Source organism: Temnothorax longispinosus, chromosome 6, assembly GCF_030848805.1.
Source record: "Temnothorax longispinosus isolate EJ_2023e chromosome 6, Tlon_JGU_v1, whole genome shotgun sequence".
Taxonomy (NCBI): Eukaryota; Metazoa; Arthropoda; class Insecta; order Hymenoptera; family Formicidae; genus Temnothorax; species Temnothorax longispinosus.
Genome location: NC_092363.1, coordinates 9,374,370 through 9,389,933, shown reverse-complemented (window position 1 = coordinate 9,389,933; position 15,564 = coordinate 9,374,370).

The following is a 15,564-nucleotide window of genomic DNA, read 5'->3' as shown; positions in this document are numbered from 1 at the left end:
CATAAGTAATTTATTAACACAGAATAGACGAACAAAAAAATAGCGCTAAGAAACGGTGATGAAGATTCATTTAACATTCTGTATGTACATATGTTAATATTAAACCGTTCCCTGTCCCCTATTTTTTTCATTGCGCAGCCCTTTACGCGTTGTTCGTTGCCGTCCTTGAACAGGATCAGACATGTTTTAACACGTTAAGCGCGTGTCCTTTGTCTGGACCATATTTTGGGGTTTCTATTTTTCCTTATAAAGAGACTGCTGCACACACTAAAGGTGGAAGCACATAAAATTGCAGGAGCCATAAGCAGAAGGCAGAAGGCATATGCGCATGCGCTATAGTATCTGTAGAGCTCTATAAATACCATAGCGCATGCGCATATGGCTTCTGCCTTCTGCTTATGGCTCCTGCAATTTTATGTGCTTCCACCTTTACAATCTCATTCTCTAAACAAAAAAGAAAATCTGACAGGATGGACTAAAGTGTTAAGGCTTTCACACATAAAATTCCTTAACGACGTAAAGCATACGCTTAAGATATCAATCTCATTCGAGTTTGTAATCTACGGATTACACAATACTCGATTGGAATTGGTCAATTTTCTTACGCTTACGTCTTACGTTTTTACGGAATTTTATGTGTAGTAGCCTTTAGTATTGTCTACAATGGTGGCAAGAGTAGTGGATTATGCTGCGTTTCCACTATACGCGTCGCGCGTCGCGTCATGAGTTATCCAATCAAAACGTTTTATTTTATGACGTCATTTCCGGCGCAAGATCTTGTCGGAAATGACGTCATAAAATGAAACGTTTTGATTGAATAACTTATGACGCGGCGTCGTGACGCAACGCGCGACGCGTATAGTGGAAACGCAGCATAATAGGGCGTAGAGTTAAGCCCCTTGCACAATGCCAGGCAACAGGCAATAGGAACAAAAAATAACCAAAAAATCGTTAATTACAACCTAAAAAATTTGAATGTTATAATTGGTTGGCAACAGGCAATAGGCACAGAATTTCCAACGTGACTGAAACTCTGTGTCTATTGATTGTGTCACTGTTTATTCTGCATTTATACATGATTTCTATTCCCTGTTCCTATTGCCTGTTGCCTGGCATTGTGCAAGAGGCTTTAACGACAGATGACGCGACGCGTGGAAACTAAGCCTAACGTCAATAAGGGCTCATGCACAATGCTGACAGATGGGCAATTAAGGAGCAATCGTTTTATGTTGGATATACTTGCAGAAGACTGTGAGAAATGTATTTTTCCAAGAAAATAAACAGTTCTCTGCTAAAATATCATACAAAATTAATTATACGAATGGAGCGATTAAAAATCCCAATAGAGCGAAGCGAGAAATAGTTAAGATGGAAGCACATAAAATTGCAGGAGCCATGAGCAGAAAGCAGAAGCCATACGCGCATGCGCTATGGTATCTGTAAAAGCTCTAACAGATACCATCGCGCATGCGCATAGTTATGGTAGCATGCGCATGCGCTGCCGAGCCATAGTTACAATAGGCGGCCGATAGTGAAATGATTAATTTGTTATTTTTTCAATAAAAATGCAATAAATCATTAAAATTATGATGGAGCAATAAAGGAGCAATCGTTCTATGCCCTATAAAGTTGCATAGAGTTATTATAAATATGTTTTTCAATAAAAATTAGAAATTTTTCGTTTTTATTAAATATCTCAAAAAATAATAATCTTAAAAGGGGAGCAATCGTCGATTCTGAGGGAGCAATTAGGGAGCAATCGTTTGAGCTATAGTAAATTAAAAAATATGAACTTGCAGCGCCAACTTATTTCCGGTCCATTTTTACGCGTTCGCGGTTCTGTATTTGAACCTTTTATCGACCGTGACGGTAACGTAGCGCGCTCGCCTGCACCGCTCTGCACCGTAGCTCACCGGGGAACTCATTAATGCTCCCCACTGTACATACGTGTGAGCTCCGAACCACTCTGAACAACTCGAATCTGAATACGTGCAACGTGCTTTCTCTTCATACGTGTTCGTACACGTTTCCCCCCCACCGCCCGGCTCTCAAGTTGCTCTCGGTCCCAGACGTGGCGCTGAGCACACATATCGCTGGCCGCGTTGAATATTTCCCGCCAATACCCATCAAATGAATTTAATTGGCTGAGAGAAACCGCAACGAGAGCGAATGGGACGTTTCCAACTAGCATACTGCTTTGTTGATTGGTCCGACGTAGAACGTAGAACGCAAGAAATGAAAAATTTTCATTTCGCCATACGACCTTACTTAGATGCTTACAACCTACTTTATATTTAATAGATTCTTACAGCTGCGTTTTATGGTCTTACAGCTCTACTGCTACGGCCATTGTAGACGAGTCTGAAATAAACTCTCTTACTTACAACCTCACTTACGACCTACTTCACCGGAAGTATATCCTTACGATCATGCCTTACAACCTTACAACCTTACTGCTACGGCCATTGTAGACGAGCCTTAAAGGCCTTCACACATAAAATCGCGTAAGAACGTAAAACGTAAGCGTAAGAAAATCGATCAATCCCAATCAAGTATTTTCCCCTACTGGAGTTACGGACAGCGCAATACTTGATTGGGATTGGTCGATTTTCTTACGCTTACGTTTTACGTTCTTACGCGATTTTATGTGTGAAGGCCTTAAGGGTGCATCCCGATAGAGAAGGAATAGCGGAACGGAACAGTAATGGAAAAGAGACATGGTGGGGGTTAACCAATCAGAGTAGTTCCGTTTCAATTTCGTTCCGTGATATAGTGAGTGGGTTCCCCATGGCACGGAGCTGTTACGGAACGGAAAAGAAACGGAAAAATTTGTAACCTATCCTGTCGAAAGTTTGCGAATAAGTGCTTGGCAGTGGATCGATCGCTTTGCAACATATTTTTGCAAATAAAGAGCAATATGTCGTCATTGGTAAGTATTATATGTGAAAATAAAATATATATCCCACACAGCACACTGTATCCTGAGGATATCCCAAACTGACCAAGATTTCCAAATACGATCCCATGGATATCACAGCAGGTGATCCCGGGATATTCCAATAAGATATCGTGAGATATCCTATTATGATCTCAGGATATCTAAATATTCTGCCATATCCGTTGGCTTTGCATAAGATATCTTACGAGATCTCCTGAAGGATATCTTTTAGAATATATTATTTTTCGTAAATTCTCAGGTTGTACTTGTAATATCTCACAGTAGTATATTATTTTTCGTAAATTCTCGTATACTACTCAGAATATATAAATTAATACGGATCAGAAGATAAAGTCCGCTCGCAGCGTGTTGCTTTCACCGACGACGCCGAATCGGCTAAGTCCGAAGGCGGCGCGGGGCTGCTTCCGGTAACATCAAACACACAAAAAAGGCGAATATTATGTATGTGCGAGCGTACACGTGGGCGAGCTTATCATTCTACAAATATGTTTCAACCGCAATTAAGCGCCGACAATAAGAAACCACTAGGCTTCCCCCCCCCCCCCGATGCCGCTATTGTTATAACCGGTATATTAATACATTTTTAATTGTAGCGCGATAGAAAACATACGGTCTCGGGCGGAGGAGGGAAAAACCAAGTGTCCCTTCATAAAAATTCTAATAGCGCCTTTTCTAACGTTCTTTTTTTCCTTCTTGAACAAGACCATCCTTGTTGCATAATTAAATATTTTCCCTACGTAAAAATATATTTTGTTTTGACATGTCTGTGTAACGTAAAAAAAGGACTTGGTCACTCGTGAAAAAGCCGAGACCGTATGTTTTCTGTAGTAATCAGCAACATTACATTTATTGCTGTTATTTTTTTACAAAAAGTGTTAAAGTTTAAAAGTACTTTATATATGTACCTCTATTTTTTTACCTCGGATCGAAAGCTTTATTAGACTCGTACGTGTGATATGTATTTTATTTTTACTAATTGTATTTTTTTTTAATTAGAGGTACTTTGTTTAAAAACTATATATTCTTTTAATAAATAAAGATTTAATATGCAATATACTTATTTTTTCATGTACATCGTGGACAGAAAGATTGATTTTTTTATAATATTGGAATGTATTTGTTTAATTTTACAATTTATTTTCCAATGGAAGAATTCTTTTATTAAGCAACACGAATGCACATTCCGAAATTTATCACAAAAGAGAAACAATATTTCTGTCCACGATTGTATACGATTATCCCCTTTCTGGTTAAACCATAATTTTATTGTATATAAAATATCCAAACGATATCGCGAGTGCTATAATTAATATCTTGCGATATCTTTCGATCTCCCTCGGATATCCTGTGAAGATGTCTGCAAGATCTAAATAGCCGGACATTTGTGCATCCACTGGATATCCACCGGATATCTGAGACCATTTTGGGATGTCCCGCGGTTATTGCGATATCCCAAAATGATGTCTGTAGGACGTCCCTCAGATAAAGTGTGCTGTGTGGGATGTTAAAATCCTATGTTAATATGTTAATAATGCGTTATATGTTATATGTTATATGTTAATATAAAATTACTAAAGAAAGAAGATATCATCAAGGAGACAGCAACAATTTAATTAATAAAATGGCAAATAATGATTCCTTAATTTTATATTAACATATAATAAAATTATTAAATAAGTGCTTGGCAGTGGATCGATCGCTTATTTGCTTTCAAGATTTCGATCTTTATTCATCATTAATTCTGTATGATTTGCTAAGCAAAAATGATGTGAAAGTCCGTTTTTATCGAACCAAACAATTCAGCCACAATATGCACATTTTTGAATTTTTGGTAATTAATAAAATATATCACATTCGGTTAATTAGCATTAACATATTAACATAGGATTTTAACATATATATTTTATTTTTACATATAATACTTACCAATGACGACATATTGCTCTTTATTTGCAAAAATATGTTGTAAAGCGATCGATCCACTGCTAAGCACTTATTCGCTAACTTTTGACAAGATAGGTTACAAATTTTTCCGTTTCTTTTCCGTTCCGTAACAGCTCCGTGCCATGGGGAACCCACTCACAATAACACGGAACGGAATTGAAACGGAACTACTCTGATTGGTTAACCCCCCACCATATCTCTTTTCCGTTACTGTTCCGTTCCGCTATTCCTTCTCCATCGGGATGCACCCTAAAAAATTTAATGTCCCAGAAAGTCCACTCTAAATTTTGTGTTAAAATAACTCATGCATTGTGTTATTTTAACACAAAATTTAGAGTGGACTTTCTGGGACATTAAATTTTTTACTGTGTAATAAAGATTTCTCCGAAGTATGTTTATATTGTACTTTACTTTCGTTAATTTGGATGCTTTGAATGTACAATCTCGCGTCTTCAAAATGTAATAATTCTCATTGTCAGACACTGTTGAGGCATAATTGTCTAGCACAAGAGGTCCTCTTGTGCTAGATAATACGAGTTGCTACAGAGTGCCTCTAATTGTAAGAATCTCTTCTTCTGTACCACCTCTTTCTTCCCCCAATCCCGAATTTACACTATTGTGTGGTTCGTATCGCGTGTCATTACCTATTATAAATGTCCTTTTCTCTCGTTTTCTCACGCAGGAACATTTTATATTCAACTATGTGGTATACAATTTTGCCGCTATATATTGACCGCAGGGAGGTGATACCGAAGAGATCTTTAAGAAGGAAGGTGTATCCAAAATTGCACATGTATGTACGTATACATATGCTTTCTTGTAAATTTTAAAAGTTGAAAAGAACGAGAAAGTGTTCTGTAGCGCAATTTGTATTGTAGGCAAGTTATGCTAAAATATTTGTGAATTGAGTCCCTATTATCCATTATTATGATATAATTTTTATCAACAATATTAGAGGAGTAACGAAAATTAATTTTATTAAGTATTCAAAGCAATTGAGAGTTTTTAGCATTAAGTATTTCCATTTTCTCATAATATGCTTAAAAAATATTGCAGGGGACTTGTGAGTTATGCGAAGCATTTGATACTTTTAAGGTTCATTGGTCATATGAAGTTTGCACACGTCAAGCTTGACATCCTAAAGATCACAATGCATTCTGAAAACGATACCATGCAGGTTTGTTGGCGTATACGTGGTGTCACAGGCTGGAAAATATTTTCTACGTTTTGGAAGTAAAATTTGGAAAATACAACATGCCATATAATAAGCGCTAACCAGGAAATGTAAGTGTAATCAGTGCTCTAAACATTCCTTTTAATAGTAATATAAATTTGTTCTTATAAACATTAATTATAATTAATTCAAGTGGTCTATTATTTGAAAAGAACTTGATTTTTAGTTTCGTTTTTTATTCTACTTTCAGAAAAAGATAAAATAATTTAGATTTCCTAAAATTAATTTTGTTTATGCTATCGGAGAGGAAACACTTATTATAAAATTGATTATAATACCAAGACAATTATATATAACGATTTCAGATGGTACGACGGCTTTTTTATGTTAATGCTGAATGGAAAAGTCTATAAGCATATTGCGGACAAGATGATGCCTAATCAGGATACAGCCACGAAAAAGAAAGATATGCGCATGGCAGGGAAATTAGCGCTATTCACAGGCTTTGTAAGCATATTTAGTAACAACGAGGATTCTTTGAATTGAGCCCTGTCTTAAAATCGCATCAATTGAAGTGAATCCACTGCTGAGTGCTGAAATTATCCGATTTTATCCGTCACAACGAATAGACCAAGAAGAATGCTTTTTCCAGTCGATGGTTTCGAATGTTGCTGACGTATCTATTTCGTTGCAAATGCATCATTATCAAATGATGATCGGTAGTAAATGAGAGATATGTGAATTAAAAAGATGTGTACATTAACTAAACAGTATCTTTGTATGATTACAAACTATCTTCATCTAATTTTTTAGTGACCATGTCCGAATAATTCGCATTAGTATTTCTGTGTAAAAAAATATGACGATTATATTACAGTATATCTGACGATTTTAACATAATTATAGAGGTAGGGTGTCTAAATTGTTATCGTTCCATCCAAATGTAGCTTTTATACTATTCGGATAGTATCGATATTTTATGCTGCTTAGAAACAAGTAAAAAGTATTTTAAGACACTTGTATCGTTTCCAGAATATAAAAACTTGTGTTTAGATTACAGATATACGTTTTGGGTATTGGCGTATCTATTTCGTTGCAAATGTATCATTGTGAAATGATGATCGGTAGTAAATAAGAGATATGTGAATTAAAAATATGTACATTACCTAACCCTTCATCTGATTTTTTAATTTTAGTAGCGACAATGTCCGAATAATTTTGCGTTAGTATTCCTGTGTAAAAAAATATGACGATTATACGATTATATTACAATATATCTGAAAAATGTTAGAAAATGAAACAATTGTTTAAAGGTATCCTGTATATCATAGTATCTATTTGCTTTGCCTGTATGGAATGTTAATAACGCGTAAGATAATATGATCATTAAAGTAATATTTCTTAAATGTATATTTCATACTTAATTTTATTTCATAAATACTATCACATTTATTCCTATGAATCGTTTTCATTACGCTATTATGATTTTAACATTATTATAGAGGTATAATAGGATGTGTAAATTATTACCGTTCCATCCAAATGTAACTTTTATAGTATTATTTATTGTATCGATACCTTAAGCTGTTTATATGAAAGTAAAAAGTATTTTAAGACGAGAGAAAGATATAGAGATAGAAAACGAAAAAAGAAGGAGAAGAGAAGGAACAATATAGAGAAAAGTATTATATATTATAAAAATATTTATTATATTGCAAATATATTTAAATTTATATATTAGTTAACTTCTTTATATACACTACCGCTCATTAATTTCAATATACAACAGATTCGTTGATTTCTCTGTAAAGGATGAACATCATGATACGTGTTTTGCACAGAAATGAATGCACTTGCTGTTATAAACATTTCACTTGCATGCATGGCATTTTTATATAAATAATATATAAAAATGCAATGCATGCAAGTGTTTATAACAGCAAATGTATTCATTTCTGTACAAAACATATGTATCATGTTCATCATGTCCTTTACAGAGAAATTAACAAATATAGGGGTATATTGAAATTAATGAGCGGTAGTGTATATAAAGAAGTTAACTAATATATAAATTTAAATATATTAGTTAAGAGATGGAGAGATGGGAGGAAGAAAGGGCAGGGAGAAGTGAAAGAGGAAGGAAAGTGGGAGATAGGAAAAAGAGATAAAGCAATGGAAGCGAAGGTAAGAGAGCTAGAAAGGTGGAGAGAGTTAGAAGAGAGAGACAGAAGGAGGAACAATGTAGTAGTGAAAGGGGTGTAGGTAGAGGAGGGAAGGCAAAAGAAAGCGGTAGAGAAGCTATGGCTAGAGATGGGGAAGGAGGGAGGAATAAAGGAGGTAAAAGAGATAGGAAGAAAGACGGGGAAAGAGAAGATGGTTTTAGTTAGGTTAAAAGATAGAGTAATAAAAAGAGAGGTAATGCAGAAGAAGAATGTGTTGAAAGAGAGGATGGAAGAAATAAAGAATGACATGACTTTGAAGGAAAGCATCAAAGAAAAATGCAATGGAGCCTGGAGAGGATAGCTGAGAAGGAGAGAAGGAATAGAAGGAGAGATTGGGTAAAGTACAGAAAGATTTGGATAGAGGGAAAGAGTTGGAGTTGGGATGAGGAAAAAAAAATCCTGATAGATGGAAGGGGAAATGAGAGAGAGGAGCAAGAAAAAGGAGGGGGGAGAAAGAGGAACAGAGGAGAAAGGAAAGAGTAGAAGAGAGGGAGACGGAAAAATGAAATGAAAAGATAGTGAGGAGGGAGGAGAAACGATGGGATGGGAGGGCGGAGAGAAAAGGGAGGAGAGGGAGAGTTAGGGAGGAAGAGAGTGTGGTGAGGCTGAGGGGAAGGGGGAAAGGAGTCAGAGAGAGTAGAGTGTGGAAAGTAAAAAGGAGTGAAAGAGAGGAAAAAGATGGAGGAGGGGAAGAAAGGAATGCAGGAGGGAGGAGGAGGGGAAGGGACAGAAAGGAAGCTCAAAGATAGGCTTTTGGGATGTAGCGGGAGTGAAGGGAAAACAGGAAGGGTTTTAGGAAAGGATAAAAAAGTGGGATGTCGTGAGGTTGGTAGAAACATGGCTGAAATAGGAGGAACGGGAGAAGATGAAGAATAACGTGCCAAAGGAGTTCAACTGGAGGATACAGGGTGTAAAGGAAGAAAGAGTTGGAAGAAGAGGAAGAGCAATAGGTGGGATAATGATGGGAGTCAGAAAGGGGTTAGAAGGGGAAGAAGAATGGATAAAGGAGGAGGGTTTAATGATTAGAGAAGTAAGATGGAAAAAGGAGAAATGGAGATTGGCAATAGTTTACGTAAGCGGCAACTTATGATAATGGGTAAGATAAAATCGGTGAAGGAGGAGGAAAGGAGAAAAAAGAGATGGATAATGGGGGGCGATTTCAATGCGAGAACAGGGGAGAAAGGAGCGCTGGAGGATGGAGAAGAGGGAGTTGAAAGAAAATCGAAAGATAAAATGATAAATAGGCAGGGAAAAGGGCTGATTAAATGGGTTGAAGAGGAAGGGTGGGGAATTATGAATGGAGCAAAGGAGGAAGATGAGAAGGAGGGGTGAATTTACAGGAGAAACAGGTGGGGTGTGAGGTAGATTCGGATCACCAATCAGTAGCAGTACGGGTGGACAAAGGGGGTGGTGGTGAGAGGAGAGGGACAATAGCGGAGGAAGAGAGGTGGGTGGAAAAGACGGACTGGTCGGAAGAGGCAAAATAGGAGTTTAGAAGAAGAACGGAGGAGGTAGAAATAGGTAGGGGGGGCAATAGATAAAGAGATCGAAAAGTTGACAAAAAGAATTAATATGAAAGAAAGTATGAGAAGAGTAAAAAGAGGGGCAGAAGGAAAGGGAGGATAGTGGGATGGGGACTGTAGGAAAAAGAGGAAGGAGGTAGAAAAGTTATTGAAAGACTGGAAAAGAGGAAGAAAATATAAAGAAGATTATAAGAGAAGAAAGAAGGAGTATAAGGAAATGTGTGAAAGGAAAATGGAAAAAAAGAGAAATCTGCTGGAAGAGGTAAGAGAGGCGAGAACAGAGAAGCAGGTTTGGGAAGTAATAAAGAAGGAAAGGAGAAGAAGAGTAGAAATTAATAAGGAGATAACAATAGAGGAGTGGGATGAATACTTAAGGGAGATGTTAGAAGGAACGGAATACAAGCGAAGGTTAGGAGAAGGAGAGGAGGAAGAGCAGGGGGCGGAAGGGGAAGTAGAGAAAGGAGAGGGGATAGGATGGGAAGAGGTAGAGAGAGTGCTGATAAGGCTGAAAAAAAGTAAAGCGGCGGGAGAGGACGAGATAGGAAATAAATGTATATCCATAAACTATTATTTTAATTATCATTTCTTTACTTGCCGACATTGTGATATTTTAAGTGTATTAATTATAATTATATAATGAGCGACAAATTTGTTTAAAATTTGAAAATTTCGAAGGAATTGGAGAGAGTGCTGTTATACTACATATTTAACTTTTAGAATACTTTGTATTTATGTTTTTTATTACTATTAATTAATATTATTGTTAGAATTAAAAAAATCAAAAATTTTATTATTAGTTGTACCCATAATACACATAGTACATATATTATGTAAGAGAAAGGGGGAAAAAGTGACAAATTGTTAATTTCTCTAAACTAATAACAGATAACGAGTCGATGCTAAACGTTAAAGGCGTTAGATAATAATGAATAATTTACTTGCAGTTTGATTTCAATCTGTTTACAAAAACATGTAATAGGGTAACTCCGGTATATACGCCACAGCTAAGGGAAACTTAGTTTATCGAGTACTATTTACTATGCTTAAGGCAAATGAATTATACTAATAAAAACTCTATACTGTCTACTACTAGAAACATAAAATATTGATTCTTTGTATTTAATAAAAAAAACTTAGAAACATTTTTGCCATATATCCTAGAAGGGTGGATTATATGACATTCATGGGTAAAATGTAAGCCTTATAAAAAGTTACAAATAATGTTTATAAATAAGGCAATAAAATGTCATAATAAGTTATAAAATGTGTGTAAGAAGTTTATAAAAATGTAAGAATGATAAACAAATTATAAAACTAAAAAATTAAAAAAAAAATAGAAGAACGATAGGTGCATTAAAGATTATTATTGTTATACGATTCAAAAAGAAAAGGAAAAAGAACACATAGGAGATTTCGAGTTTTACAAAGTATCCATACTATGGCCTAAATCCCGCATGCTAACTTGCCGTATATCCTAAACACAGGAGGGATATACAAGATATTAAGGTAAACAAAAAATACAAGAGCTATGCACTTGTATTTTGCTGTATTCCATCATTTACTATCCCTCTACACTTATGTACCATGAAATAACCATTAAACTTTTTACATTCCCTACAGAGATTATTTTACGTAGGTCGTAACACAAGATCGCGCTTCTTACTACGGTGAGAAATCAATTCAAGTCACGACAGTTTCGTTAATATTAACAGTAAAAAACTGAAATTACAACACAATACTAATATGGCATAAAGGCACATAAAAGAATAATTACGAGCAAGTAACTTCATTCTTTCTATTTTTTCTGACATCTGCGGCGTAAAATCCCGCGTGGCGTAAAAATACCAGAGTTACTCTATAATAAAAAATGTTTTGGATGCATCCATATGTAACTTTTTAGTATGTTGTTTATAAGTATCGGTAATAATTTCGTCCGCCAGTGAATAAAATCAGCAAATTCAGTTTATTTCTCGATTAACTGGCGCAATATATACAAAAATGCACAACGTTTCGGCTCAAGATTCGAGCCCTTTTCAAGTGCGAACTGAAACAGGAACAGCGAGAAAAAAACAAACAATATAAATGAATCGAGATAAATATTAAATTAACGACGTTAAATAGTGAGCAATACCTATATCATCTATTGACTCGTCACATAATTAATACAGATTCCTGAGTTCACGAGCATGTTCCCGCATGGCCATAAAGGTCAGCTGTGGACCAATCTTAATTTGTAGCAACAATGATATATGAGGAGAGAAAGCGACGATCAAGAAAAACTTACGAATTCCGTGATAAATTTTCGCGTATGACGGATTCTTCGTTGCGACATGTTACATGTATGCGAGTGCTTGGGAGACTGAGCGGACAAAGAAAGAAACAAGGTGTCCTGAGGTAGAAATATAAACACTTAAACAGACATGATGACACTGTCGTATATCGAGTTTAAGTTCTCGGTATCTTTTTTTAAATTAATCGTGTTCTTATATTTCTTTATAAAGAACATTTCAGCGATCTCTCTCATTTTCTAGTGAGGTTCTTTGTGTAATATTTTCGGATCTGACCACTTAAAATTATGGTCATTCTGTATCCGGTGTTTACTTACGACAGAGAAATTGCTGTCATGTTTTTTAATATCGCTGAAATGTTCCTTCACTCTTGTTTCAAAATGTCTCTTCGTCTGGCCAATGTAGGACGCGTCGCAATTCTCACAATCAATTTTGTAAACCACATTAGTTTCCTTGTTGGTCGCTAATCTGTCCTTGCCTCTCCTGATGACAGCACTGAGTTTTTTCGGTATCTTATATACCACGTCACAGCGGACTCTCTCAAGAGTACCCCGTATGCCCGCGCTTAAGCCCTTCACGTAAGGGATCACCACACATCTGCGTACATCAAACGTGCTGTCGCGTTCGGAATTGTTAGCGCTCAAGTCCCTTCTATTTTCTAATTGTCGCAATCTATTGTTAATATGCTTATTAACCAACTTAATCGGGAAGCTATTATCCACAAAGATATCTTTAATAATATTAATGTTGGCGTGATGGAAACGCTCGTCTGACAACAAGATAGCATGATCCACTAAGTTATTTATGCTGTTGATTTTATATTTAAGTGGATGGTTAGAAAAGTAATTAATGTATCTCCCCGAGAAAGTTGGTTTCCTATACCAATTAGTGATTAACTCATCACCGTCCCTAATCACAATAGTATCCAGAAACGGCAACGAATCATCAGTTTCAATTTCGTAGGTGAAACGCAACCGTGGGTGGTAACCATTGAACGCTTCCAATAAAGCATTTATAGCTCGTTTCGGCACTATGGTAAAAACGTCATCTACATAGCGGAGGTAGATACGAACATCGAAGTCCAATAAACTTAAACAGTGAGTCTCAAGATCCTCCATGACCATATCAGCCAATATTAGAGAGAGGGAAGATCCCATCGCACTTGAAAAGGGCTCGAATCTTGAGCCGAAACGTTGTGCATTTTTGTATATATTGCGCCAGTTAATCGAAAAATAAACTGAATTTGCTGGTGTTGTTTATAAGGTTTAGTATATTTGTTTATAAGGAATAACATAATTATAGTAAATACTTTCACTTTCTTTATAAAATTATAGTATAGCTAAGAATGTAATATAGAATAAACATACTAGCATTTTTTTATTTCTTGTAATGCAACATTTTTATCAGTTGGTGTAAAGAAAACACATTGTTACTTATTTTCAAGAAAGACATGTGGTTGCATATTCTAAATTACATAATTTTTTTGCCAAGCAACAATTTTTTTACACCAATTGATTCATTTTATTATTGTGTACATAAAAGTGTTAAAGATACAGTTACCAAAAAATGAATAGTTTATGAGGTACTTTATATTTCGCCAAAATGTGCTAGAATAAAATATGAAATATCTTGTAAACTATTAATTTCTTTACAACTATCTTAATACTTTTATATGTAGAATAATTAGAAAAATCATATTATGAAAAGAAATGGCGATGACCTTTATGTGACCTAAAAAAATTGATTTATTTGAAAATTGGTTTTATCATTATTTGTCCTCTTTGATGCATCTTTTGTCTAAAACGTTTTTTCATATCTTCCATATTTTTCGAGATATTTGCCTGGGGCGTTTAAAATGGCACACCTTATATATAAATATATAAATACGTAAACTATTAATTTGTTAATTATAACTAACTAAAATTTTTATATGTAGAATAATGAGAAGAATTATATTATGAAAGAATCATACAATTTCCATTTTAAAAAGTGGAGATGATCTTTATGATGTGACCTTAAAGATTCAATTTTTTCGAAAATAGATTTCATCAATGATTGATTTATTTGTGCCCCTTGATATCTTACATTTGTCTGAAACGTTTTCTCGTATCTTCCATATTTTTCGAGATATTTGTTTGGGGTATTTAAAATAACATACCCTGTATATATGTATATATATACATATGTATACTGTGACGTGACAAATGTCACGTCCCTCACCCCAGATGGGAGCTCGGCCGAGGGAGGCGTCAGGGATGGTGCCTCCGCCCGGGGCGGGCGGAGAGCGAACATTTAGGTTAGGATTAAGATCTGTTGCGAGCGTTACAGGTCGAGGAAGCGCGGAGCAGATGGCCAGGGTCACGAAGTTGTAACGGCGTATGCCGCACCGAGGGACTTACGGCTGGACAGCAGGGAGCTTCCGAGGACGGACGGTCGACGAACGGGTCACGCTGGAGCCCACTGCCGGAACAGCCGCTGGCCTGTCAAAGCACCCACATAGTCCGCACAACAGCACTGCAGCCCGGAAACGGAGGACCCGAGAGGGGGGACGCCCCGACGAAGGTCCCCGTCGAGGAACGGGGTCACCCCCGGGAAATCGCCACCGGTCGACGAGTCATGGCCCGTCCAGCCTGGCCGTCGAACAACCGGATGATGAGTCGCGGCCTGGCTGGACAGCCGGTCTCACACGGGCGGGCTTTCAAACTACCGCCGGCGGACGACAGCGGATGCGAGGGGCGCCCTCGCAAGGCGCGGCGATCGCCTAGAGGGATAGCTGGCAGGCCAGGGCGCAGCACCGACCAGGCTAGGGAAACCGGCGCGCGCGGGCGCGCGCGGGCCCAGCGTGGTCCCGCCGGGCCGAAGGAACGCCACTGTCGTGCGAGCCGCCATCCCGGTACCATCCAGCCCTGCGAGCCGAACGACGAGCTGCCGGAACGAGAAGTTATTGTAAGGCCACTGCTCAGCCTCCCCAAAGTAAGATCGCGGTAATACTAAGGCCCTCCCGGGAGTCGCGTTGTGCCGCGAGAATAAATGAAATCAGCCGTAACTTGAATCATACCGAGTGCCATACCGCGGGAGGGCCCGGGCGAAAAAGTGATCGCGAGTGCCCGTCTCGGGGATGGGAACGTACGGCCGCCGACAGTCAGCGTGCTTGTGGTTTCGTTTCGTGTAATTTTGGGCGTGTAATTTCGTTGCGTGTAAGTTCGTCGCGTGTAATTTCGTAATCGTCGTTGGGTTAACCGTGCCGTAGTTTTGGGAGGTGGCTCTCGCGCGTGTGAGAGTCTCGTAGTTATCGTTGCCGGTTAAGTTCGTGCCACTTGTAATTGGATATCCGTGCGTTTCATCGGGATTAATGGCTCACGGTTGTGTCGCGTTTACGGGTGAGGCCATTCGTGCGTCTCGGGGGGAACGAAGATCCCCAGCTTTGTCGCGGTAGATCGTAAGGAAATTGCGC